General features: G+C 41.6%; 1 protein-coding gene across 6 annotated transcripts in view; it reads left to right on the forward strand.

Moving 5' to 3' along the window:
* Positions 1 to 25327, forward strand: part of LOC128690860 (UNC93-like protein MFSD11) — a 184683-nt gene that overhangs the window by 49197 nt on the left and 110159 nt on the right. Inside the window, exon 1 of one of the 6 annotated variants that reach the window (XM_070088278.1) lies at positions 11139 to 11196. The exons of 2 other annotated variants lie outside the window; for them this stretch is intronic. The gene's annotated coding sequence lies outside the window, so the exon portion shown is untranslated. Of the gene's footprint in view, positions 1 to 11138; positions 11197 to 12046; positions 12145 to 16478; positions 16575 to 25327 lie in introns of those variants that run through there. 3 more of the 6 variants (XM_070088281.1, XM_070088279.1, XM_070088276.1) reach the window with 3 other exon arrangements.

Below are 25327 nucleotides of genomic sequence, written 5' to 3' on the forward strand. Positions count from 1 at the left end.
GCCAGCTTGAAGACTGCCAGGGGTCTGTTGGTAATCCCCCTTATGTGTGCTGAGCCCTAGTTGGCTCTGTCACAAACTGTTTTAAAAAACAATCCTGGATTGTATCAAGAAAGTCACCTGACTCTAAATTTCCTGTCAAATTGCTCCAGTCAATCTGTCTATAGTTGAAATCTCCCATTAGCACAGCATTTTCGTATGTAGATGCCTCACGAATTTTGTCCCATAGAAGTTTACTGCACTCCCTATCAAGATTTGGGGCCCTGTAAATCACACCCAAAATTAGTTTTTCTCGGCCCTCAAGAAGCTGTAACCAAACAGATTCAGTGGCTGATGCTTCTAATTTTATATCTTGTCTAACACAACAATTTAAATTGTCTCTGACATACATCGCTACTCCACCACCTTTCCTGTTGACCCTGTCAGTGTGGAATAATTTATAGCCTTGTATGTGACATTCAGAGGGCATCTCTCTATCTTTCAGATTGAGCCAGGTCTCTGTTATAGCAATAATATCTATGTTTCCTGCACTTGCAATTAATCTTAGCTCATCTATCTTATTTCTTACACTCCTGCTATTAGTATAGTAAACCTTAAGGGAGCTAGTCCCTTGCTGCCCTCTGCTGTCCCCCTTTGTTTGCTGACCTGATCTATTGTCTTTATTTATAACTTCATGCTGAATGCCCTTTATACATTTACTGTTTCCATCCCTAGTGTTGCAACCTGCTTGTTTCCCACACACACCCATACCTCTATCTTCTATCAGTTTAAAATCATAGGCATTTCACCAATGGCCTTCTCAATTGAGTTTGCAAGTGCTACCACCCCAGCCCCAGAGAGATGTACCCCATCCCTTGCATACATATCATGTTTGCCATAAAAGTTGTTCCAGTTGTCAATGAATGGGATTGCAAGTTCCTTGCAGTATCTGTCTAGCCAGCAATTTACACCAATTGCCCTAGACAACCATTCATTTCCTACTCCCCTTCTATGCAGGATGCTACATATGATTGGGACCCCTCCCTTAGACTTAATGAAATCTATAGCTGACCTGTACTTATCTAGCAGCTCTTCTCTCCTACCCTTCCCAATATCATTTCCACCAGCACTGAGACAGATAATGGGCTTGTTCCCATTACCTGACATGATATTATCCAGCCTGTTAACTATGTCCCCAACACCAGCTCCAGGGAAGCACACTCTATCTCTCATCTTCTTATTCCTATTACAAAAAGCACAGTCAATATATCTTACATGAGAGTCACCAACCACAAGAATGCGCTTACCTCTGTTAGCAGGGGCAATAGTACCCTTACCTTCACTGGCCACTGAAGTACATTCATCCTGAAGAACAGAGAAGCGATTTCCTACCTTCAGATCTTCACTCTTAACTTTCCTTATTCTGATTCTCCTCCCATTACTGGTTACCACTCGCCACTTGTAGCAGGTGCTGGACTGCACCTCACTGCTGGTAGTTGTTGCTACCTCCCCACCTACAGCCTCCTCACAGCGAGAGACAGACTGCACCTCACTGCTAGAAGCCTCATTCCCCACAACTCCAGCCACCTCACTCTCTCCCAGACCCATTGAGGTGGACCTTCAGCCTCCTAATCTCCTCCTGGAGAAGCAAGACCTCCTCAATTTTTAAAACACTGCAGAAGCAAGCCATGCTTTGTAACCATCCACGCTAATCCCCAAAGCAGCTAAGGGTCTGTGACCTCACGTGACGACTGACCCATGGTTATTTACCATTCTAAGACTCCTCATGCTTTACAAGGTACAGATAAAACAACTTACAAGTCAGCATGGATGACAGCAGAATTATTTATTGACTGGTTTAAGCATCACTATTCCCAAAGTCATGTTTTATCTGTATAGCAAGAACCTTACATTCAAGGTTCTCTTCACTTTTGATAATTCCCATACTCCTCCAGAAGTTTTAGTGGATGTGCATTATTACAAACACAGGTAAAGAATGGCCTGCAACCTAGTCGTAATGGGTTGGAGCAAAACAAACTCAACAGTAATATTTAACTTGTATTTCCTTCACCAGATATAAATATGTATGTATAATTATTTACAGTTAAGTACACTATGTACAGGAGTCCTCTTAAGTGACATTTCTGGCCTCACTCCTCTTCAAGGGGGGCTCCTTGGCGTGGTGAAGAGGCTCTTGGTCTGAGGAATTAGCCCTGTCGGTCTTCTTCCTCAGACCGAACCTAATTACCCCCCATTCTCCCCTCCCCTATCCCATCCTCCCCATCCTCCCCTTTTTCCATTCCTCCTCCTCCTCCTCACCCCTCCCTTTTGCCCTTCCTCTTTTTAGCCTTCGTGATTTCTCCCACAGGCGCGCTAGTTCCTGGGTAGGGGAAAGGACACCGGGGTCCATCCCATTCCGTTGAGGTTTCTTGGCGGTGGCGTAGTTTGCCATGGAATCTGGATTGCCTAGGGATGTCCCGATCCCTCTCCGGTATCCCGGAGTAGCTTTGGGTGTCTTTTGGGCGACGGGTGTATCTCTGGAAGCCACCTTTCGGATTCCGGGGGTGGTGGCTGAAGGAGGTATGCTTTGTGGCGGATATCCGGCCGCCCTCTCTTTTGTCCACCGAGGTAGCTCGGCAGATGTGAGGTTGCTATCCCAGATTGCTGGTTTACTGGCATGAAGGGTAGGGTATGGCACGGGTTCCATGCTGCATCTGCGCTACTAGCGGTGTCGAGTCCTCTTGGGCGCGGAGGGAGATTTCTGGCCCTTTCATTCCTCCTAGGAACTATCCCTCCCCGGTCCCCCCTTTTTTTTTTCTTTTTTTTATTTTTATTTTCTTTTCTTCTTTCTTTTTTTTTCTTAAAAACAAAAAGAAAGAAGTAACCTAACCATGGCAGCCCTAGTCCATGAACCTGGTACCCCCGGGCCCCTTCTTGATACCGCACCCCGTTCTGACCCCGCCTCATCTTTGGACCACTCTTCAGACATTCTTCATGCCTCTGTACCTATTGCCGGTGCTGTTTCCTCACCCGCTTCAGGTACTGAGGCCTCGACTGACTCCTTCGATTTATCAGACCTTCGCTCTCCTCTGACTATGCTTCCGGCCTCTCCCTCTACGGTGCGGCAATTTTCAAATCGCCGACCCGTTCCACGTCGGACCAACTCTGGTCCCACGCCTAAACGTCAACGACAATTACCTGCTGATGATACTTCTCCACCTTCACCTTCTCGTTCTTCTCAGAAACGATCGACACGTCCTTCACTACCTTTCCACGCTCAGTTTCAGACTGAACAGTGGACTAAATTCTTCACTTTACGACCAACTTCCTCTACTGCCTATCTTTCTGACCATAGTATTGGCAAGGCACTCCTACGCCATGTTGGTAAAGATATTTCTTTTCATGCTCTTAAGAGCGGTACGCGCATCATTACCGTACAGAATGCTACCCAGGCTCGTGAGCTCTCTCGTCTTTCCCATATAGATACTGTTCCTGTCACCCTTGAAAAACATCATTCCCTCAATTCTTGTAGTGGTACCGTTATTCTGCCCCATACCATAGTTCAACAAAATTTCCAGACATGTGGCACCGACATTCTAGAACAGCTGGAACTCCAAGATCTCCCAATCCTCAAGGTAGACACTTACGTTCTTCCTGCCCGTGGGCGTAGACGATACCCTAGCAATGTGGCTCGTTTAACTTTTGACAGCCGAGAACTCCCATCCTCCGTTTATATAGCAGGACATCGGTTACAAGTTCGAAAGGTGATCCCTACACCACAACAGTGTAGAAATTGCTGGCGATTTGGCCATCCAGCGAAATATTGCAGATCTATCGCCGAATGCCCAGTCTGTGGTGCCGATGACCATTCTAATACGTCTTGCAATCGATCTCCCTCTTGCCTTAACTGTCATGAGGCTCACCCTTCGTACTCTCGCCGTTGTCAGGTCTATTTAAACGAGCGGGAAATCCGTTACCTCAAAGAGACAGAAGGTCTCCCTTATGCCATGGCAGTTTCTCATCTCCGCCTCCAAGGGAGACTCCCACGTGTTTCTTATTCCCGTGTTTCAAAACGTCCCCCCACTTCTGGTATCCCATCTTCTACACCCACCTCTGTGGTTACCTCTCCCATAATCACTCCTGTATCTAATCCTTTTGCTGTCCTCGGCTCAGACGTCCCTACTTCAACGCCTCAGTCTAATCTTGCTTCTTCGAGTTCTCTCTTACAAGCCTCAGTATCGACGAGACCTCGTACGACACCTCTTCCCAATCGTCCCTCTACTTCTCAAAAGTCAAAAAAAGGTCCGGTAACACCTCCTACCCATCTTCCACCTCCTCATTTTACCCTCCCTGTCTCTGTCCCTAGTTCTTCCCCTCTCACTGGCTCAGTTACAAGTGCAGAGGTTCACCCTCCTCCTCGTAATGTACCTTCCTCCCCTGTTCCCTCCCAAGTTTCTTCCTCTTCTGCCACCTCCCAGGTTCCTGTCTCTTCTGTCCCCTGCCACGCTTCTCCAGTTCCCTCCACCCTTTCGCCCCCCCCTACCTTGGTACAGTCCAATACAGTTCCAATCTTTACTCATCCTCCCCCTACCATTCCCAATATTGTCTCCCATACGACATCTCTGAATTCCGAAACACTTGAAGCAATCTCTGAATATATTGCAGAGACCAAACCATCAATGGACACTGATCCACCTTCCGCTCTTTCTCTCTCCTCTGCTCCATCTGCGCAACTCCTTTCTTCACAGCGCACCGTTCCTTCGCTGCTTGAACATTTTCCACTGCCTCCGCATGTGGACTTTTCTAACCCTTCTAGTCCGTAGGAACCCTTACCTGCGGATTTCAAGTATCTTTATCATTGCCAATCATGGCCTTTTTACAGTGGAATATACGCGGCCTCAGGGGTAATCGGGGTGAGCTTCAGATGTTACTCTCCCAGTTTGCCCCTGTTGGTGTTTGCTTACAGGAACCAAAATTACACTCTGCTGTTATTTCTCACATCTCAGGCTATAATTTATTGTATTCTTCAGCTCCTTTTCCTGATGGGACCTTTAATGAAAGTGCCCTTCTTCTCCGCACTGATATTCCGTACCATCAGCTATTTATTCATACTTCGCTGCATTACACAGCAGCCCGTATCCACTTACATAGGTGGTATACGCTCTGTTCTTTATATCTCTCTCCTTCTCGGGCATTATCTATTCCGGATTTTGCCTTCCTTGTTTCGTCATTACCGCCACCGATTCTGTTACTTGGTGATTTTAATGCCCACCATTTCCTCTGGGGAGGGTCTCACTGTGATTCCCGTGGAATTCAGTTAGAGGCTTTTCTTGCCACCCACCCCCTCCATGTTTTAAATACAGGTACTCACACCCATTTTGATCCTCGGACTCATACTCTCTCTTGCATCGATCTCTCAGTTTGCTCTTCCTCCGCCGCATTAGACTTTACTTGGTCTGTTCTCCCGGACTTACATGACAGTGATCATTTCCCAATCATTCTTACTTCCCCTTCATATTCGCCACCTCTTCGCACCCCACGCTGGCAATTTAATCGGGCAAATTGGAACCTTTACTCACACCTGACTGTTTTTAAAGAGGTTCCTTCTTCGTCCTCCATCGATGAGCTTTTACACCTCTTCTCGTCCTCCGTTTTCACCGCAGCTTCTCATTCTATACCCCAAACTTCGGGCAGGCATTCTCAGAAATGCGTGCCTTGGTGGTCTCCTGCTTGTGCTCGTGCAGTACGTTTGAAACGCGCTGCATGGGGCAGGTACCGGTACAATAGAACCACAGAGCGACTCCTTGATTTTAAACAGAAGCGTGCGATCGCTCGCCGTGTCATCCGTGACGCTAAACGCACTTGCTGGCGAGATTATGTCTCCACCATCACCTCTGCTTCCTCTATGAGTGCAGTCTGGAAAAAAGTACGAAAACTGAGTGGTAAATATTCTCCTGACCCGGCTCCTGTTCTGCGGGTTGCCGGTGTTGATATAGCAAACCCACTAGATGTTGCCAATGAAATTGGCAATCATCTGGTCCGTATTTCTCAGGGACTCCATCTATGCCCCTCATTTCTTTCCTCAAAGTCTGCCAGAGAGTTAGCACCCTTGGACTTTTCTTCTCTCAGAGAAGAACAGTATAATGTGCCTTTTACACTTCAAGAACTGGAGGCAACACTCTCAGCTTGTCGATCATCGGCAGCTGGGCCCGACGACATTCATATTCGTATGCTACAACATTTACATCAGTCAGCCCTTGCAGTCCTATTGCGCCTTTACAATCTTATTTGGTCACAAGGAGTTCTTCCACAGCTGTGGAAATCCGCCATTGTTCTCCCTTTCCGCAAACCAGGCACTACGGGACATGAAACCTCCCACTATCGTCCCATTGCTCTTACCAGTGCAGTTTGCAAAGTAATGGAACGTCTAGTAAATAGACGTTTAGTGTGGTATTTAGAGACACACAACAGTCTCTCCACTCGTCAATATGGCTTTCGTAAGGGACGTTCTACCATAGACCCCTTACTGCGCTTGGATACGTATGTTCGTAATGCCTTTGCGAATAACCACTCAGTTATTGCCATATTTTTTGACCTTGAGAAGGCATATGACACAACTTGGAGGTATAATATTTTAGCCCAAGCCCACTCCTTAGGCCTTCGAGGCAATCTACCATCCTTCCTTAAGAACTTTTTAACTGACAGGCATTTCCGTGTTCGGGTTAATAATGTGCTCTCCCCGGACTTTGTCCAAGCTGAAGGTGTCCCCCAGGGATGTGTTCTGAGCACAACACTTTTTCTCCTTGCTATTAATGATTTGGCCTCTAGTCTTCCATCAAATATTTGGTCACCACTCTATGTTGATGACTTCGCTATTGCCTGTGCAGGCGCTGACTGTCACCTCCTTACAGTTTCTCTCCAGCATGCAGTCGACCGTGTTTCCAATTGGGCCACCACACATGGGTTTAAATTTTCCAGCACTAAAACCCACCAAATCACTTTCACTAGACGCTCTGTCATCTCTGATCATCCTTTGTACCTCTATGGCTCACGTATCCCTGAACGTGATACAGTCAAGTTTCTGGGCCTCCTCTTTGATCGTAGGTTATCCTGGAAACCTCACATTACCTCTCTGAAGGCAACTTGTCACAGCCGGCTGAACCTTCTTAAAACCCTTGCTCATCTTTCGTGGGGAGCTGATCGTCGAACCCTCCTTCACCTACATTCCACCCTTATTTTATCGAAACTTGATTATGGTGACCAGATCTATTCAGCGGCATCTCCTGCTACTCTCTCTAGCCTTAACCCCATTCATCACCAAGGATTACGTTTATGCCTTGGTGCTTTTCGCTCTTCCCCTGTCGAAAGCCTCTATGCAGAAGCGAACGTTCCATCCTTATCCGATCGCCGTGATGCCCATTGCCTGCGCTACTATGTACGCTCTCATGATCTCCGCAATCCTTCCATTTATAGAATGGTCACTGATATTAGTAGACATTCTTTATTTGTTCGCCGCCCCTGCTTACTCCGTCCCTTCTCTCTTCGCCTTCATTCGCTCTTGTCTTCTCTTCAACTACCACCTTTCTATGTACATGTAGCATCTCACTTTTCCCTACCCCCCTGGGAAGTTCCAGCTGTTCGAGTCTGTTCTTTCTCCCTCCCTTGCTCGAAAGCCCAACTGTCTATGGTCGCTTCCCGCTCTCTTTTTCTTGACCACTTTCACTCTCATTCTCATGCCATTGCTGTGTACACAGATGGCTCTAAGTCTTCTGACGGCGTAGGATTCGCAGCAGTGTTTCCGGACAGCGTCGTACAAGGGCATTTACTATCTTCAGCTAGTATTTTTACTGCTGAATTATATGCCATCCTTACAGCACTTATCCGTATTGCATCTATGCCTGTGTCATCATTTGTGGTTGTCTCAGACTCCCTTAGTGCTTTACAGGCTATAAAAAAATTTGATACACCTCACCCCTTAGTCCTCCGTATCCAACTTTGGCTATGCCGCATCTTTACTAAGCATAAAGATATTGTTTTTTGTTGGGTCCCTGGTCATGTTGACGTACAGGGCAATGAACAGGCAGACACTGCTGCGCGGTCAGCAGTACATGACCTACCAGTTTCTTATAGAGGTATTCCATGTACGGACTATTTTGCTGTAATATCTTCCCACCTTCACACCCGTTGGCAACAACGTTGGTCTACTATGCTCGGCAACAAACTTCAGTCTATTAAACCGAGTATAGGTTACTGGCCGTCTTCTTATCACCAGTGTCGAGGTTGGGAGACTACTCTCTCCCGTCTTCGCATTGGCCATACTCGTCTTACTCATGGATATCTCATGGAGAGGCGTCTTGCTCCTCTCTGTGAGAATTGCCAAGCTCCATTATCAGTCAGCCACATTCTGTTGGACTGCCCACTTTATCAACGAGCACGCAGAATTTACCTCTGTCGTCGTCTTCGCCCCGCTGCTCTCTCTTTACCTTCCCTTCTCGCTGATGGACCCACCTTTCATCCGGACTCTCTCATTGACTTTTTGACAACGACTGACTTACTTCACAAATTCTGATACTTTCAGCCCTTTCTACTTGTATCTCTTGCTACCCTCTACCCCCGTACTATCCCCTGCCCCGCTGTTTTCTGTAACCTGCTGATCATCCCCCCTCCTTTCTGCCATCCAATTCCCTTGCTTCCTTCCCTACCCTGCAGCGCTGTATAGCCCTTGTGGCTTAGCGCTTCTTTTTGATTATAATAATAATAATAATAATCTGGCCTCACTAGGTCAAGGCATTGGCTTAAGCCGGTGGGAGAATTGGAGCTGCCTGGCCTAGGCCAGTAGGCTAATTGCAGTGTTCCTTCTTTCTTATGTTCTTATTATCTTCACCCTTCAACACTGATAACATGATCATTCAAATTCCGAGCTGCTTCAGACTCAATATGCAGGTGATGAAAGAATTCTTCTTCAATGTGGCTTCAAAGGTGGTGTTTGTTAGTGGAAGGTTTGTTGCAATGGTGTTATGATTTCGCGAGTCAAGGTTTGAATAAGTTTAATGCTGTATATATAATAATTTGTAATTTATATTAAAAATGTAGTAGTGTCCATGTGCTGATACTTAACTGCTTTAGAAACTCGTGCAGCACTGCATTAATCTATTTTGCATGCATTGACCTACTGGGGCAGGCTATGTTTATGCAATATGGGGGATATCATTCTTGGATCGCACAGCAATGCTGCACTTTGGACTGATCTTTTTGCATGCATTGACATATATGGGCTTGGGGTTATGCAATACAGGGATGCCTCATATTGCATAGTGACTGAAATACATGTAGTTTTTAAAATGGTTATTAATATATTCATAGGGACAGCACTGAACCCATAGGAGTCAATGAGCTCAGTGGCAATGATTAATATTCATTTGATACTCTCAATTAACTTCAGTTTACCCTATGTTTAGAGTAGTTTTCTGTTATTCTATGTAATGGGGCTTGAGCTAGAGTTCGTCACGGCCACGCTAGCTGGAGATTCGTCTGTAAAAACTTGCATTTGTGGTCACAGAGGTGCCTGTGCTAACCTTCCTATGGTGTAGAAATATACCTAGTTGGATTGAGGTGTATAAATGGAAGACAGGAATAAATAAAGGGGATGTAAATAGTGTGCTGAAAATATCTAGCCTAGACAGGACTCGCAGCAATGGTTTTAAGTTGGAAAAATTCAGATTCAGGAAGGATATAGGAAAGTACTGGTTTGGTAATAGAGTTGTGGATGAATGGAACAAACTCCCAAGTACAGTTATAGAGGCCAGAACGTTGTGTAGCTTTAAAAATAGGTTGGATAAATACATGAGTAGATGTGGGTGGGTGTGAGTTAGACCTGATAGCTTGTGCTACCAGGTCGGTTGCCGTGTTCCTCCCTTAAGTCAATGTGACCTGACCTGACTAGGTTGGGTGCATTGGCCGGTAGGAGACTTGGACCTGCCTCGCATGGGCCAGTAGGCCTTCTGCAGTGTTCCTTCGTTCTTATGTTCTTATGTTCTTATGAATCTTATTGTGGCTAGCTGGTCTAGTGGCTAACGCGACGGGCTGGAGTTTTGAGACTATGACCGCGGGTTCAATCCCGGCCGGGGGTATGGTTTGGTAAGCCTTTCTCCTTGGTGAGGCCCCTTAATTTTCAGCTTTGCTCATGCTTTGTCACATTTTGTATATTATTGTTACTCTCAGATAGTAACCAATGTTGGTAAAAGGACACAAGTGCAACTAATGTGACAATAAAAAAAAACATATCCCGGCCGGGATTGAACTCGCGGTCATTACGATCGTGTCATTACGATTTCGTGAGTCAACGTGACAATAAATTGTCACATTAGTTGCATTTATGTCCTTTTACCAAACATATTGTCGGTAATTCTACCAGCATTAATACATTCAGTAACCAACATGTTTCATATAGGATTTTTGAACATCACCTCCTATTTTGGTTGGTTTAATTAAATATTGTATGTTGATACCCTGAGTCATGTTTCAGATATGAATCCTGATTAGTATTATTATCAAAGGAAGCGCTAAATGTACTAGGGTCATACAGCATATGAATCCTGAAGTTGGTAATTGATTAGTTACTTCAATGTTGATTATATATTAGTAAATGCCTTGAGGAGTTGCAGTTCTTTCCCACTTGCTATGACTTACATGCACATACATACAATATGCAGATACATACAATATGCACAGGCATACATATGCACATCCATATATATGCACATACATATGCACATACATATGAACATGCATACATGGGGCCAGGCGCTGAGACTCAATCCCTGCAACCACAACTAGGTGAGTACAGACAAGCATGGACACACATGCTAGCAATGAGTTGGGACCTGTACATATTCACATGTATAAATATACACTTGTGTACATATGCATACGTACACATTCATATGTATACATAACTAGAAAGTGTTTGTGGTATCATTAAGAACAAGTGTACCGAGGCACCCTTGCCTCTCAAACTACGTGCATTTGACAGGGGACTATGGCCGCTTGACCTTGCTGTTCTGTTAGGAAACAGGAATTATATTTGGTTTTAGGTGTGCAAGTTGAAGCAGGGGGTGACGTCCTTGAGGGTGGGCGTGGCGTATCTCTGGTACTGGTCAGACTGGCCAGGCAGCTCAAGGCAGGCTCTCATTCGAGTTCCATCCACGGCTTGTGACCCAGGTAAGTTCCAGGACCCTGGGCGAGCCAACCCCCTCTATTCACAATGCTCTTGACAATACTATATTATTTACGGGTCATTCTTCAAATATACAGTTTTTTTTTTTTTTGTCACCAGAGAACCCACTCGCACAAAAATCCATAAAAACATGAGTACTCTGTATTCTGGTATCAAACTGAGACCGCAAGATAAAGTGCCTGTCTTTTTTTTTTGTTGTTTGTTTCCAAGTGGTTTCGCTTGGTCTACTGACCACTGTTTGTTACACGTTAATATCTCTTCTTCATCGTTGTTGTTGCATTTATGGCTTGATGCGGGAGCTTGTGAATTTCTCGAAAACCCAGCACTGGACAATAACAGAATCTCTAGTAGTAGTAGCTGCTGTTGTAGTAGTAAGAGTTGTTTTGTTGTAGTTTTCTTCCTTGTGCTTATTACAAGTTTGTGCTACGTTTTGATATTTGAAAGGTTTCTAACATAAGATTTATATATATATATATATATATATATATATATATATATATATATATATATATATATATAAAAAATACGTATACATACATGCATAGAATCATTTGTCCTTGCCTCTTACAAAATGAAGTATTTAGAAAAAAATAAAAGGTTGAATGAACTTTAAAGGCCGAGGACAAGTGGAAATCTTGCCCACCTAAGTGTGTAGTATAAGTGACGGTCGTGATAGTGACTCGGGCAAGTACATTGTGGTAGTTTAGTAAATGATGCTGGTGGGAAAGTGACTCAGGCAAGCAGAGTCTAGTAGTATAGTAAGTGAAAGTGACGGGGAAAGTTGCCCTGGTCTTTAATGGCACACAATGCTGGCCGAGTCTCCACTGGTCTGCCACCAGAGTGTATAACCCGACGGGTACCAAGTCGGACGATCTTCCTGTGCGCTCTGCAATTTTAACTGTTACAAATCATCCAGTTCCTTACAGTACCCGGTAGGACAACTTCTCCGTTATATTCCACGGCTTTAAGAGTTCATGAATTATAATTGTGGTGTCGGAAGATATTCATTTGCTTTTGCATACTTGCTGAAAGTAACAAAATTAAATGAGTTTGGGCGGGAGCAGTGTTTAGCCTTGCCAGTAATTGGGAATACATCATGATTGATACAAAAGACCGCGTGCTTGTAATGTGCTGTTTTGTGAATTTGTATGAGTTTGTTGCTTTGACATATGATATGGCTATTGCCACATAATTTCGATGTATGCTGATATAAAAACTAATTGCAATTGTTCTGAGGAGAAGAGATAGTAGTATTTCAACATTTCCTTTAACCTTGAACTTCAAACATGTTGATGTCTAATTTTGGCGAAGTTTATAATCTTGGTGGTACCTTTGTACCTTTGATGAGTTTCGAGTCTCACTATTCTCGGAGCCCGGCCATGGCCCAGGCTTGTCTGGTGCTTGCCTGGTCAACCAGGCTGTTGCTGCTGGAGGCCCGCTGCCTTTCCCAATGTTTGGGGAATATAAACTTTCTTGTGAATGCTTTGTGAGGCATAGCTACAGTTATCACCAAAATGTTCAAAAAAATCATTTGCTTCCAAACAAGTTCTACTATACCTTGATTCGTTTCATGGTGATTTATGTATTAATAACAAAAAAAAAGCACAATACCGTGACTGGAACGATACAAATAACCCGCACATAAAAGAGAGAATCTTACGACGACGTTTCGGTCCGACTTGGACCATTTACAAAGTCACACTGTAAATGGTCCAAGTCGGACCGAAACGTCGTCGTAAGTTTCTCTCTTTTATGTGCGGGTTATTTGTGTATTTATGTATTGGTAGTATATCATTGTTTTTCGAGTGAATGACCTGTAAGAGGGGCTGTATTAAATTGAAGTAAGCTTAAGAATTCTAAAGAATAGTGTTGACAGTGATATATGCAATTTGTTGTAATGTTATATTTGCGTAGTAAAGAGTTGCTAGAAATTGTATAATTATTAGGAGAGCTTGAGAAATAGGATACCAGTGGAAGACTAAGTGAATTTACCCATAAATCTATATGAGGTGCGTGTGACAACTGCATTACTGTTGCCTGGCATGATAAGTTGCTGAATATTGTACATCGAAAGGATAAATTTACAAAGTCAGTGGTATATGGCGGGAATGTATCGTCTCTTCCCATTTTATGCATCACAGTAATTTATTATAAGTTACTAGGTTAATGTTGTGAAAGGGTATCAGTTTCATAGTATAGAGTGTTAATTCTTTATTTTAAAGAATTTTTATTTATTAATGAAGTTTTTGTGTCACAATTTCTAAACCACTTTGACAAAATTACAGAGGAGTTAGAAGAAAACCAAAACGCAAATGTGGTAGACATGAGGGTGATTGCACGCAAAATAAAAGCTGTTGGCATAACGGAGAAAATAGGTAAACATATCGACTTTCTAATAGAATACAAATATTCAAGAGGCCTGGTCACAGACCGGGACGTGGGGCGTTTACCCCCGAAACCCCCTCCAGGTATATTAAACATCAAAATCTAGCATTAGCGAGGTAAAAAGTTCAGTACCCCAAGGCACAGCCCTGATACCTGTTTTGATTTTTATCCTCATAATAGCTAAAAACAGTTGCCAGAGTTTTGTATCATCATTTGCGGATACAAAATAGACGGAAAAAATTGCAGGATATCAGCATGGTTTTCCAGTTGGCAACATAATATTCAGTGGTAATAAGTTCCAGCTCCTCTGTTATGGGAAAAATGAAATCAAAAGGAATACCGTATGCAAACCCTTAGAGGATCCTCAGACAGACCGCAAGGGACACGTGAAAGACCTGCGAGTAATTATGTTGACTGACGTTTCTTTCAAAGAACACAATAAGGCAAGTGTCACGACAGACAGGAAAATGAGCATTCAAAACAAAGGAAATAGTGCCAATGACACTATTCAAATCGCTTGTGCTTTCGTTTAGAACATTGTTCAATGTTGATTGTCCCGATTCTGGCAGGGGAGATACAGAAGTTTGCAACCCGCATAGAGCCAATAAAGTAAAGTATTTAAATTACTGGGAATGCCAAAGAGTTTTAAATGTGTACTCTCTGGAGCGAAGGAGAGAGATACAGGATTAATATACGTGTGGAGTACTTAAGAGCCTAGTCCCAAATCTGCACACTGCCATAGCAGTATACCGGAGAAATATGAGAGAAAGTATAAAATAAACCCAGTGAAAAGCAGAGGCACCGTGAGCATAATAAGGTAACATTTTATCAACGTTCGTGGTGTCAGAGTATTCAGCATCTTACTAGTAAATATTAGAAACACTGCTGGGACAAATGCAGTCTTCTAGACACAGTAGGCTTCTTCAGTCGAGTACAGAAAGTAGGCAAGAGCAGTAGAGATGTGAAGATGTAATCAGTCCATCACTCTTGAAGACGTAGATTTGAGGTTGTCAGTTCCTCAGCCTGGAGAAGTTCTGTTCCATAGTCAACCTCATATCTACGCCTTAAAGAGTGATGGACTGATTACATCGTCTTCACATTCCTACTGCTCTTGCCTACTTTCTGTACTCGACTGAAGAAGCCTACTGTGTAGGCGAAACTTTTCGGAATAAAGATGCCTAATGTGTCTTACTTACCAACCTGTCGGTGTTATATACCATTTTGATATATATATACATGTATATATATATATATATATATATATATATATATATATATATATATATATATATATATATATATATATATATATATATATATATATATATATATATATATATATATATATATATATATATATATATATATATATATATATATATATATATATATATATATATATATATATATATATATATATATATATATATATTTATATTATATATATATATTTATGTATATATATTATATATATATTTATGTATATATATTATATATATATATATATATATATATATATATATATATATATATATATATATATATATAGTGGCGTGCCGAATATGTAAAACTGGTCAATTAGCAAGAACTCATTTAAAATTAAGTCCTTTCTAAAATTTTCTCTTATGCGTTTAAAGATATATTTTTTTTTCAATAATGTTAATGTAAAAAATTTTAATTTTGCACCAAAAGAATCTTAGAAAACTTACCTAACCTTATTATAACAAGAACAATTTATTTTAGCCTAACCCAACTATATATATTTTAGATTTGTTTACAATAATTTAATACTAAACAAACAGTGAAATATATTTTTTTCGTTAGGTTCAGAATGATTTTGGTGAAATTATTGCATACACAAATTTTCACTTGTCCTATATGGCAAGATGAGCGTTGCTATTTAAGCCAAGATCGCAAGTTCTGCCTATTCGGCACGACATATATATATATATATATATATATATATATATATATATATATATATATATATATATATATATATATATATATATATATATTATATATATATATTACGTAGCCAAGAGGTTCAGTTAAGACTGAACATCAGAATGGGGAAGAAATGTGATCTAAGTGACTTTGACCATGGAATGATTTTTTTTTGTGCCAGACGTTGTGCTTTGAGTATTTCAGAAGCTGCTGATATCGTGGGATTTTCACGCATAACCTTCTTTAAGAGTTTCCAGAAAATGGTGTGAAAAAGCACAAAATATTCAGTGAGCGAGAGTTTTGTGGGCGAAAGCTCCTTGATAATGAGAGGAGCCCGAGGAGACTGGTTCCAGGTGACAGTAACTCGAATAACCACACGTTACAACAGTGTTATGCAGAAGAGCATCTCTGAATGCACAAGATCACACTAAGTTCTATACCCCTGTCACCTAAGAACAGAAAACAGGCTCACCAAAACTGGCCAAAACGGCATGGGTTCGAGTCCTCGGCTAGTCGCAGTGTTGTTATTGATTAAATACCATTCGCCTGTGGTTACAATAATATATATACTGCTCGTGGAGGCTAGTACACCAAACTGGGAGTAGAATGAAATTAGCTCTGAGGCACCCACACCGTATGTCCTCGGATCACAGTAAAACTCCTAGCTCTGCTGGTTGCGTGATTATTGTAGGATTTGGTGGTCCTGTGGGTTAGAGCGTCATGTGGTTTTTGCTCACCATCAGGCGGGCCAAAACGACATGGATTCAAATCCTCGGCTAGTCGCAGTGTTGTTATTGATATATTACATAATACACCTAAAGTTTATATAGCTAAAAAAGAGTTTCTACATGTATTGAGACTGTAGTATCTGTGTTATCAGAAACTGTGAAGGTAAATTACTGATACTGTGGTAGATAAGCTGCTGGCTTCCAGGGGACACCCTGCCTGATATGCAACAGTTTGTTCAATATGTGGGTGGATCTGCTGACGCACACACGAGCTCTGAATCGACCCCTGCGACCACATATAGGTGAGTACAGGCACGCGCGCATAAATTACGTTTTGTTAGATAAAACAGTGTCTACCTACCTATTTGTTCGAGGGTCAGCGACCCCGCTTCTTGGGCCCAGACCAGTCCTCCCGGTGAATGGCCTGATCAACCAGGCTGTTGGTGCTATCTGCGGAAAGTTCTATGTATGCACCACATCCCGGCTGATCACGAACTGACTTTAGGAAATTATCAAGTTCCTTCTTGAAGACAGGCAGGGGCCTGTTGGTAATCCCCCCCATATGCATGAAGAGAGGATGTTGAAGTCTTGGTCCCTTCACACTTATTGTAGGGTCCTTTAGTGTACTCACTGCACCCTTGCTTTTCAATAAAGGTATTTTGCACCGTCTGTTGAGCCTCTTTCATATGAAATGATTTGTGATTACCTGTAGTCGCTTCTGCGGCCCGGTCCCAGACCAGATTTCCTTGTTGCTGGCCAGAAAATTTGGGATCAATCTCTCCACAGTCTTCCAGGTGTAGATTATAATGCATCTCGCCTACGTTCCAAGGAGTACAGATTGAGTCAATTTAAATATTCCAATAATTTAGGTGCATGCCTAAATTTATACGAGCAGTGAAGGTTCATTGCTCATTCTCCAGGTTTGCAATTTCGCCTTCCTTAACCGGGGCTGTTTACATTATAGTATTCCAGTCCAGAGAGAGAAAACAATTGACTTGAAGATTATCATTTTTTGGCTTGGCTTCTATTGTTTTGAAGGTTCTAGTTATCCATCCTATCATTTTCCTTGCGACTGTGATAGTGATATGGTTGTGATCCTTCAAGGTGAGATATTCTGACAACTACTCTTAAGTCTCTTTCGCCCTATGAAGTGATTATAGTTTTATACTCCGTCAATCTTTACTTCCTAAGCCTTTCCATAACGGATTAATTAAAACTTGTTCTCGGTAAACATCGTAGAAGACATTGTTTATATCAGCTTGGAGGCTTGCTTCATCATTGGATTCCACTCTCCTGTAGATTCAAGTAAGTATCGTCGCAAAGGATAATAGGCACTATTATATATAAATCTGTCGGATATGAGAAAGAGAACAGGGACAAATGTTATTCCTTGGATAACAGTCTCACTATGGCAGCCTCTGATTTCAGCCTGTTCAATATTACACTTTGGGTTCTGTTGGTTAGAAAGTTAAATATGCATCTGTCCACTTTTCCAGTTATTCCTTTGTGAGTTGCTACACCACGATCACAGTTGTCAAAGGCTTTTACAAAGTCTGTGTCACCTACTGCTGCAATTTGCTTGTTTGTTACCCCATCCAAGATTATATAATAATGGTCAAACAATTGCTAGAGACAGAAGCGACATGCTCTAAACTCATGCTGCCCTGGGTTGTGCAGTTGTTGATATTCCATGTGATTAGCATTCTTGCTTCTTAAGAATCTCAGATTTTGTGAATACATTGTTCATAATAACTTCGACCAGCGGGCCGCCAGCAGCAACAGCCTGGTTGACCAAGCAAGCATTGGACGATCTTGGCTCAAGGCCGGGTTCCGGGAGGAGAAAAACTGAAAACTCGTAAAAAAAAGCAATTTCATTTCCTGTAGCATAATACCAACTAAATTTAAACAGGCATAAGATAGGTTGGGTAAGTTTAAAGTAAGATAGTTACGTTAATTTTGGAAGGGTTAGATTAGATTTCCTAAGCTAATTTTGGTGCAGTGAATATTACATATATCAACTTATATCATACAAAATATATATCGGAGCACTCGCGAAAATTAAAAAAAAAATCCATTTTAGGGCAGTCTAATTTGTATGACCGATCCTGATTAAAGAGGCACGATATATTTCGTTGGTGGCTCTGAGAGCAAGAATCTTTCCCCAAGAAAAGTTCCTTGATGCCGGCGAGGGGCTCTAACAAGTTTAATGTAATTATTGTATCTAAAGTCTGTCTTTTAATGGCTTTAGTTCATTCAATTGATTTTTACAGTAGTCACAAATTCTCAAATAACTTCATATTACTGATAGCATACTATACTGACAAGTTGACGAATAAGACACATATGCAACACTTGGGTATATTTATTGCCGAAACTTTTCACATTCACGTGAGGTTCCTGTGGGATACTGGTCAATAGGACACTGACGCTATTAGTTTTGAGGTGATCAGTCCCTCAGCCTGGATTGGTGTTGATCAATCTCTCAAACCTTATGATAGAGAAAGAGAGAGGTTGGCTCAAAACACTGTTGTAGACTTGAGGGACTAACCACACCCTCTCAAAGCTAAGGGACTGATCACCTCAGAACTACTTCCTGTGCCGTCTCCAGTGTTCTGTTCCCTTGTATTCCACTGAAGAAATCTCTCGTGCAAGCGAAACGTTTCTGCAACAGATATGCCGGAGTGCTGCGCGTGCGCGCGTAATTTTTACCTAACATTAAGATAAGCTTTCGTTCTCTGTTGTGAACGTTAGGCTAGTGAATAGTGATGCAGAATGGTAAGACGCAGACAGGTAAAAGGTCAACTAAAGGGCTATCAGATAAATATGAGGTCAGGGGAAGGCCAGTCTGACGATGATCTTGAACGGAATACACCATTCTCTCTCTCTCTCTCTCTCTCTCTCTCTCTCTCTCTCTCTCTCTCTCTCTCTCTCTCTCTCTCTCTCTCTCTCTCTCTCTCTCTCTCTCTCCCTCTCTCTCTCCCTAGCTTTATTGACAAGCTATTTACAGGTTAAGGATTCCTAACGTTTTTGACAAGCTAAGAGCTGTTACCTACATCAGCTCATTTGAAAACATTTTTATTGTAATGAGACATACAAGTAGGGAACAGGATGAAGTTGGACCCATCTGTGGTCCAGCATTTTCATTTGATCAACTGACTTTATCTCGTTGACATCATAATGCTGTACGAATGTGTTCCAGACTCGAGTCATCCTGGGAATAAATGATCTCAGATGGAGTGATGTTCTGGAGAAGAGTATAGCCCTTGTGGCTTAGCGCTTCTTTTTGATTATAATAATAATAATCTGGAGAAGGGTACAGCCAGAGTGAAGTTGCTGCTTTCTGCCCGTCTTATGGTATAGAAGCTTGCTTCACGCTGTCCTTGAAGTGGATCCAAGTGTGGTACTTTGCCACTATTTGCCTTGTACATAATAGTAACGTCACCCACATCCCTCCTGTGTTGAAGGCTCTGTTGAAATGACAGATCTATCCAGGATTGGTCCAGGCGAGAGATGAGACGTCTTGCTCTGTTCTCTACTCTGTCAAGCAGTCGCAGATGAGAGGGGGGAGGCAAACTAAGAAAGTGGAGCATACTCAAGGTGTGAGCGTACAGAATCTTGCAATTCCTGCTGTCAAGCAGATGCGAGATACGGCGAAGTGCTGTAAGCTTCCTGGCTGCCGTGTTTGCAAGATTTACAACATGGTTCTTCATGGTCAGTTTGGAGTCAAATTTCACCCCAAGGATATCAACTTCTTCCCCAGGTGCCAACACCCTTCCATTCATCCTTACTACTGCACCAGCATTACCATCATGGTGCCTAGAGACCATCATTTGTGTTTTATCAGGTGCAGATGTTACTTGCCATCTATTTCCCCAAGCTGATATAGCTCTCAGCTGGTGATTGATGTAGCTTAGAGCAGCTGGCATTTCTTCTCTTGGATAAATGAATGTCAGTGTACAGTCGTCTGCACATGCATGGGATTCTGGGATGAGATGAAGAAGGTCATTGAAGTAGACATTCCATAACAATGGTCCCAGCATGCTTCCTTGTGGAACATTTGCCCCAATAGGATGTCTTGCTGATTCCGTTCTCTCTCTCTCTCTCTCTCTCTCTCTCTCTATATATATATATATATATATATATATATATATATATATATATATATATATATATATATATGTCGTGCCGAATAGGCAGAGCTTGCCATCTTGGCTTAAATAGCAACGCTCATCTTGCCATATAGGACAAGTGAAAATTTGTGTATGCAATAATTTCGCCAAAATCATTCTGAACTTAACGAAAAAAATATATTTGATTGTGTTTGCTTAGTAATAAATTATTGTAAACGTATTTAAAATATATTTAGTTGGGTTAGGCTAAAATAAATTGCTCTTGTTATAATAAGGTTAGGTAAGTTTTCTAAGATTCTTTTGGTGCAAAATTAAATTTTTTTACATTAACATTAATGAAAAAATATATCTTTAAACGTATAAGAGAAAATTTTAGAAAGGACTTAATTTTAAATGAGTTCTTGCTGATTGACCAGTTTTCCATATTCGGCACGACACACATATATATATATATATATATATATATATATATATATATATATATATATATATATATATATATATAATATATGTCGTGCCGAAAATGTAAAACTGGTCAATCAGCAAGAACTCATTTAAAATTAAATCCTTTCTAAAAAATTCTGTTATACGTTTAAAGATATATATTTTTCATTAATGTTAATGTAACAATTTTTAATTTTGCACCAAAAGAATCTTAGAAAACTTACCTAACCTTATTATAACAAGCGCAATTTATTTTAGCGTAACCCAACTAAATATATTTTAGATTTATTTACAATAATTTAATACTAAACAAACACAATGAAATATATTTTTTTCGTTAGGTTCAAAATGATTTTGGCGAAATTATTGCATACACAAATTTTCGCTTGTCCTATATGGCAAGATGAGGAGCGAACCACAAAATTAATGTATTTCATTAATGTTAGTAATATTAACAACATAGGTAAGCCATAGACACGTTAAGTACAGTTGTCATATTACAGAAATTTTAGTAAGGTCAGGCTAGACTGCTAACATTCGTTGTTTTGGTGCACACTTAAAAATTTGGTTAACCACGTTAATTTTCGTGAATATAGTTATTAATCATTCGCCGTATGACCCATACGTCTTTAGCGCCTGTTTTCGAATATAATAATAATGTTAAATAATATTAGTTCGTCCTTTCGTCAAGGAAGATTCAGTGATGCTGGTGAGGGACTCTTGATCTAAGGAATTAGACCTGTGCTCCAGTTTCTTGAATCGAGCTTGAATGTCTTCCATATCCCTAGGCGTTGTATGACCCCTACGGGTTTAATGCTCCCATGAATGTAATAAAACCGATTTTTAAAACAATTCTGCTTATTTGACTGCTCGGGCTATGCGCGAGAGGGGTCCCTCAGTGTATACAGAGTCGTTATATACACTTAAAAATTGACTTTACTCCATATTTAAGTGATTAAAGGACTTTTGACATTCGTGTTCAGATGAAAGGCAGCATTATAGTCGACAGACTTTAAGCCTAACATGCCAACAAACTTGCATCGATGATCAAATTAATGCCGATTGCTAAATAATCTACGCAGATTTAACGTTTTTGTAAATATAATGATAATATGGATGTCTCCAGTATAAATAATGGAAGACCTATAGTTATACTTCAGCTTTATATATCCTTGATAAGGCCTCATTTAGATTACGCTGCTCAGTTCTGGTCTCCATATTAGAGAACGGACATAAATGCGTTGGAAAATATTGGCACGAGCCCTCCTAGGATGGGGAAGGTGCCAGAGCCAGAGCTTGCTACCACCTGCAGCTCACAAGACTGCCATTCTCACAAGCCCCCCTGGGGCGGGGAAGATGGCAGACCAGAGGCTTAGCTTCTCCCTGTCTCGTGAGGGTGGGGCATGGGGCTAAGCCTGGGGACAGTTGGTCCCAGAAGATGAGGTACTTATACCTCCTCCCATGGCAGACATAGGTCTCAGACTCCCAAGACAGGGAGCCAAAGCCGGGTCACCATCTGGAAAAGACCCGGGCGGGGAGAGTACCGTGAATCAAGGTCTACTGGACCGTACTTGGCAGACTCTACTCAAATCTACCATACCAAGGGCACTGAATTAGCACTCCCTGGAAACGCGTAGAATTATGAGGTATATGACTGAAGCGTACAAATGGAAAACAGTAATAAATAAAGGAGATATAAATAATGCGCTGAAAGTATCTAGCCAAGACAGGAATCACAGCAGTGGACTCGAGTTGGAAAAATTTAGACTTAGAAAAGATGTAGGGAAGTACTGATTTGGCAATAAAACTGTAGAAAAGTGGAACAAACTCCAAGGTAGTGTCACTGGGGCGAAAACTCTGGGTAGCTTTAAAATGCAAGTTGGATGGGTATATGGGTGGATGTGTCTTGGTGACAGTTGAACCTACTTTTCATGGGCCAATAAGCCTACTGCAGTGCCCTTTCATTATGTTCTTATACATTTCTCAGTGGTGAGGATCTTTTTTTAAATACGTATCAACACCATTACATGTTTCAATACTAAACTAACCCCAGCTGAGGGTATATTTTCAGATTGATAAAGGAAACAATTGTGCAACATTTGGGTATCTTTATTCTCCAGAATAAATAATAATGTAATATCTTTATTTACTACAAGTACATGTACAAGGTATACAGGCCTAGCTGACATAAATGGCATACTACTGTATAAAAAGCCCGCTTGTTATGCAGAGCATTTCGGGCAGATTAGGTCAGTTTTGTCCCAGGATGCGACTCACACCAGTCGACTAACACCCAGGTACCCATTTTACACTGATGGGTGAACAGGGACAGCAGGTGTCTTATGGAAACACGTCCCTAATGTTTTCCAGCCGTACCCAAATGTTGCACAAGTGTCTCCTTATCAATTTGTCGGTTTTCTAAACCATTTATACAAATATTTACAAATACCCTTTCACTTGCAGTTGTTGTTGTCCTGGTTATCTGTTCATTTCCTGTTGTCTTATTGGCAGGGAGCTGCATTTAAGGGATACCGTTAGCCAAGTTGGATATGTAGCTGCCTTGTGTTTGGCGCCTCTTGTTCTTGCCAGCATCTATGCCACCAGAGCTGAGGCAGGTGGTAGGGAGTTGCACCCGTTATCATGTTTACCCTGTTGACTGTGTCCTCCACCAGATCTCCAGGAAAAACACATGTCTCCTCTTGTTATCCCTGTTGCAAGGGTAACAAGAAGCCACGAATACACAAAGACAAACATATACGATGAGTATATTCTTGCCTTTAGGAGTTTTTACTCGACCTGTCTCCTTATCGACGATTTACTGCATTCATCCTGCAAGGATTTGCCCTCCCCACCTTCAGCCTGTCGTTTTCTTCATTTTTCTGCCCACTCCTTCGTTGTTGCGCATGTCCTTTCTCTTTTTTTTTTTTTTTTTTTTTTTTGCAAAGTAATAGCTGTTATCCTACCTCGGCATCTTTCAATTCACCGACAGCTTGTAGTATACTAACACCCAGGCAATTATTTACTACTACTTAAGCATGGACAACATTAAAGAGACGCGCCCATACCTGTAGCTCTGCCCGGGAATCGAACCTGGGTTCATTTGGTTGTTAGCTTAGTACACTCTACGGCTGAGGGTTTTTAGTTTTTTAACAAATGCATACAGCTGCAGTGTGCTGTTACCCTATTCTATATATGACCCCATTCTTTGTGGGTGAACCCAAGTGGGGGGGGCGAGGTGTGGCACTCACTGGCACAACTCACAGGGCAGGGATCAAGGATGGGGGAAGGGGGAGGCGAGCTTTTGTGATCATTCATCTCACTATATGTTTGGCAGTAGTTGTAAACGAGTGGAACTGCCAGTAAACGTCATCGAAGCAAAAACCTTGAGTAGTTTTAAGCTTAGACAATTACGTGACTAAGAGTGATTGAGCATGAGTTGGACCTGCTTAGTATGGGTCAGTAGTCCTACCGCAGTCTTTATTTGATATCCCCGAAGGGGAACTTTTACATGGTTGTTAGGCGCTGTATGACCAATGTGAGTTAACGCTTCCACATAAGTATTACTTTTAAGTATGTAATTACTTGAATCTCCTTTTTTCATTATCTTTACGTTTATTTCACTTATAACCTAGTGCTTGCCTGGTTGACCAGACCAGCACCAGACGATCCTGGCCAATGACCGGCCTCTGGGAGTAACAAAAACTCTTGAGAACTCATCATGGATAAAGGTACGAGGGTTCCTTATCCGATCGGCTTCAGATTTTTAACACTGGTGTACGGTAATTAGGGCAAGATTCTTGAATAGTTGGCATGTGTGTCATGTGCACATCTGCACCCACACCACCGTATGTCCTCGGATCAAGGTAACGCACCTAGCTCTGCTGGGTGCTTGGTTCTTTTAGGATTTGGTGGTCCTGTGGATTAGAGCGTCATGTGGTTTTTGCTCACTATGAGGCGGGTCAAAACAACATGGGTTCGAGTCCTTGGCTAATCGCAGTGTTATATATATATATATATATATATATATATATATATATTTGTTTTTCAGTGCTCGTTTCTCTACATAGAACGCTACATATAAAAAGTCTTTATCCTTTTACTGTTTTAACTAGGACAGTGAACTTTCATTGACAGTTGTGGGTGATTGTATGTTCACTCACGCCAAGATACTTGGTGAAAATAACTTACTTACGTCACCCGTATTAGGCAAGTAGATAAATAATATGATTTTATAAGATATGCGTCCTAAATTATTAGATTACTACAGCACATGAATCAGTGAATATAATGTTTTCAATAAACCTAATGAGAAAAAGGCTCTACGGGATCATTTTGTTTTGGAGTTTCATCCTTAAAATCTACGTATTTACTTGACATAAACACGTGCCAAATGGTATGCATTAACGTCTAAGGCGGCATAGTAGGCCACCGTCTCTTGCGTCACTAGACCTGGCATTGAGAAGGATATGTGCACATTGAGG

Source organism: Cherax quadricarinatus, chromosome 24 (assembly GCF_038502225.1).
Source record: "Cherax quadricarinatus isolate ZL_2023a chromosome 24, ASM3850222v1, whole genome shotgun sequence".
Taxonomy (NCBI): domain Eukaryota; kingdom Metazoa; phylum Arthropoda; class Malacostraca; order Decapoda; family Parastacidae; genus Cherax; species Cherax quadricarinatus.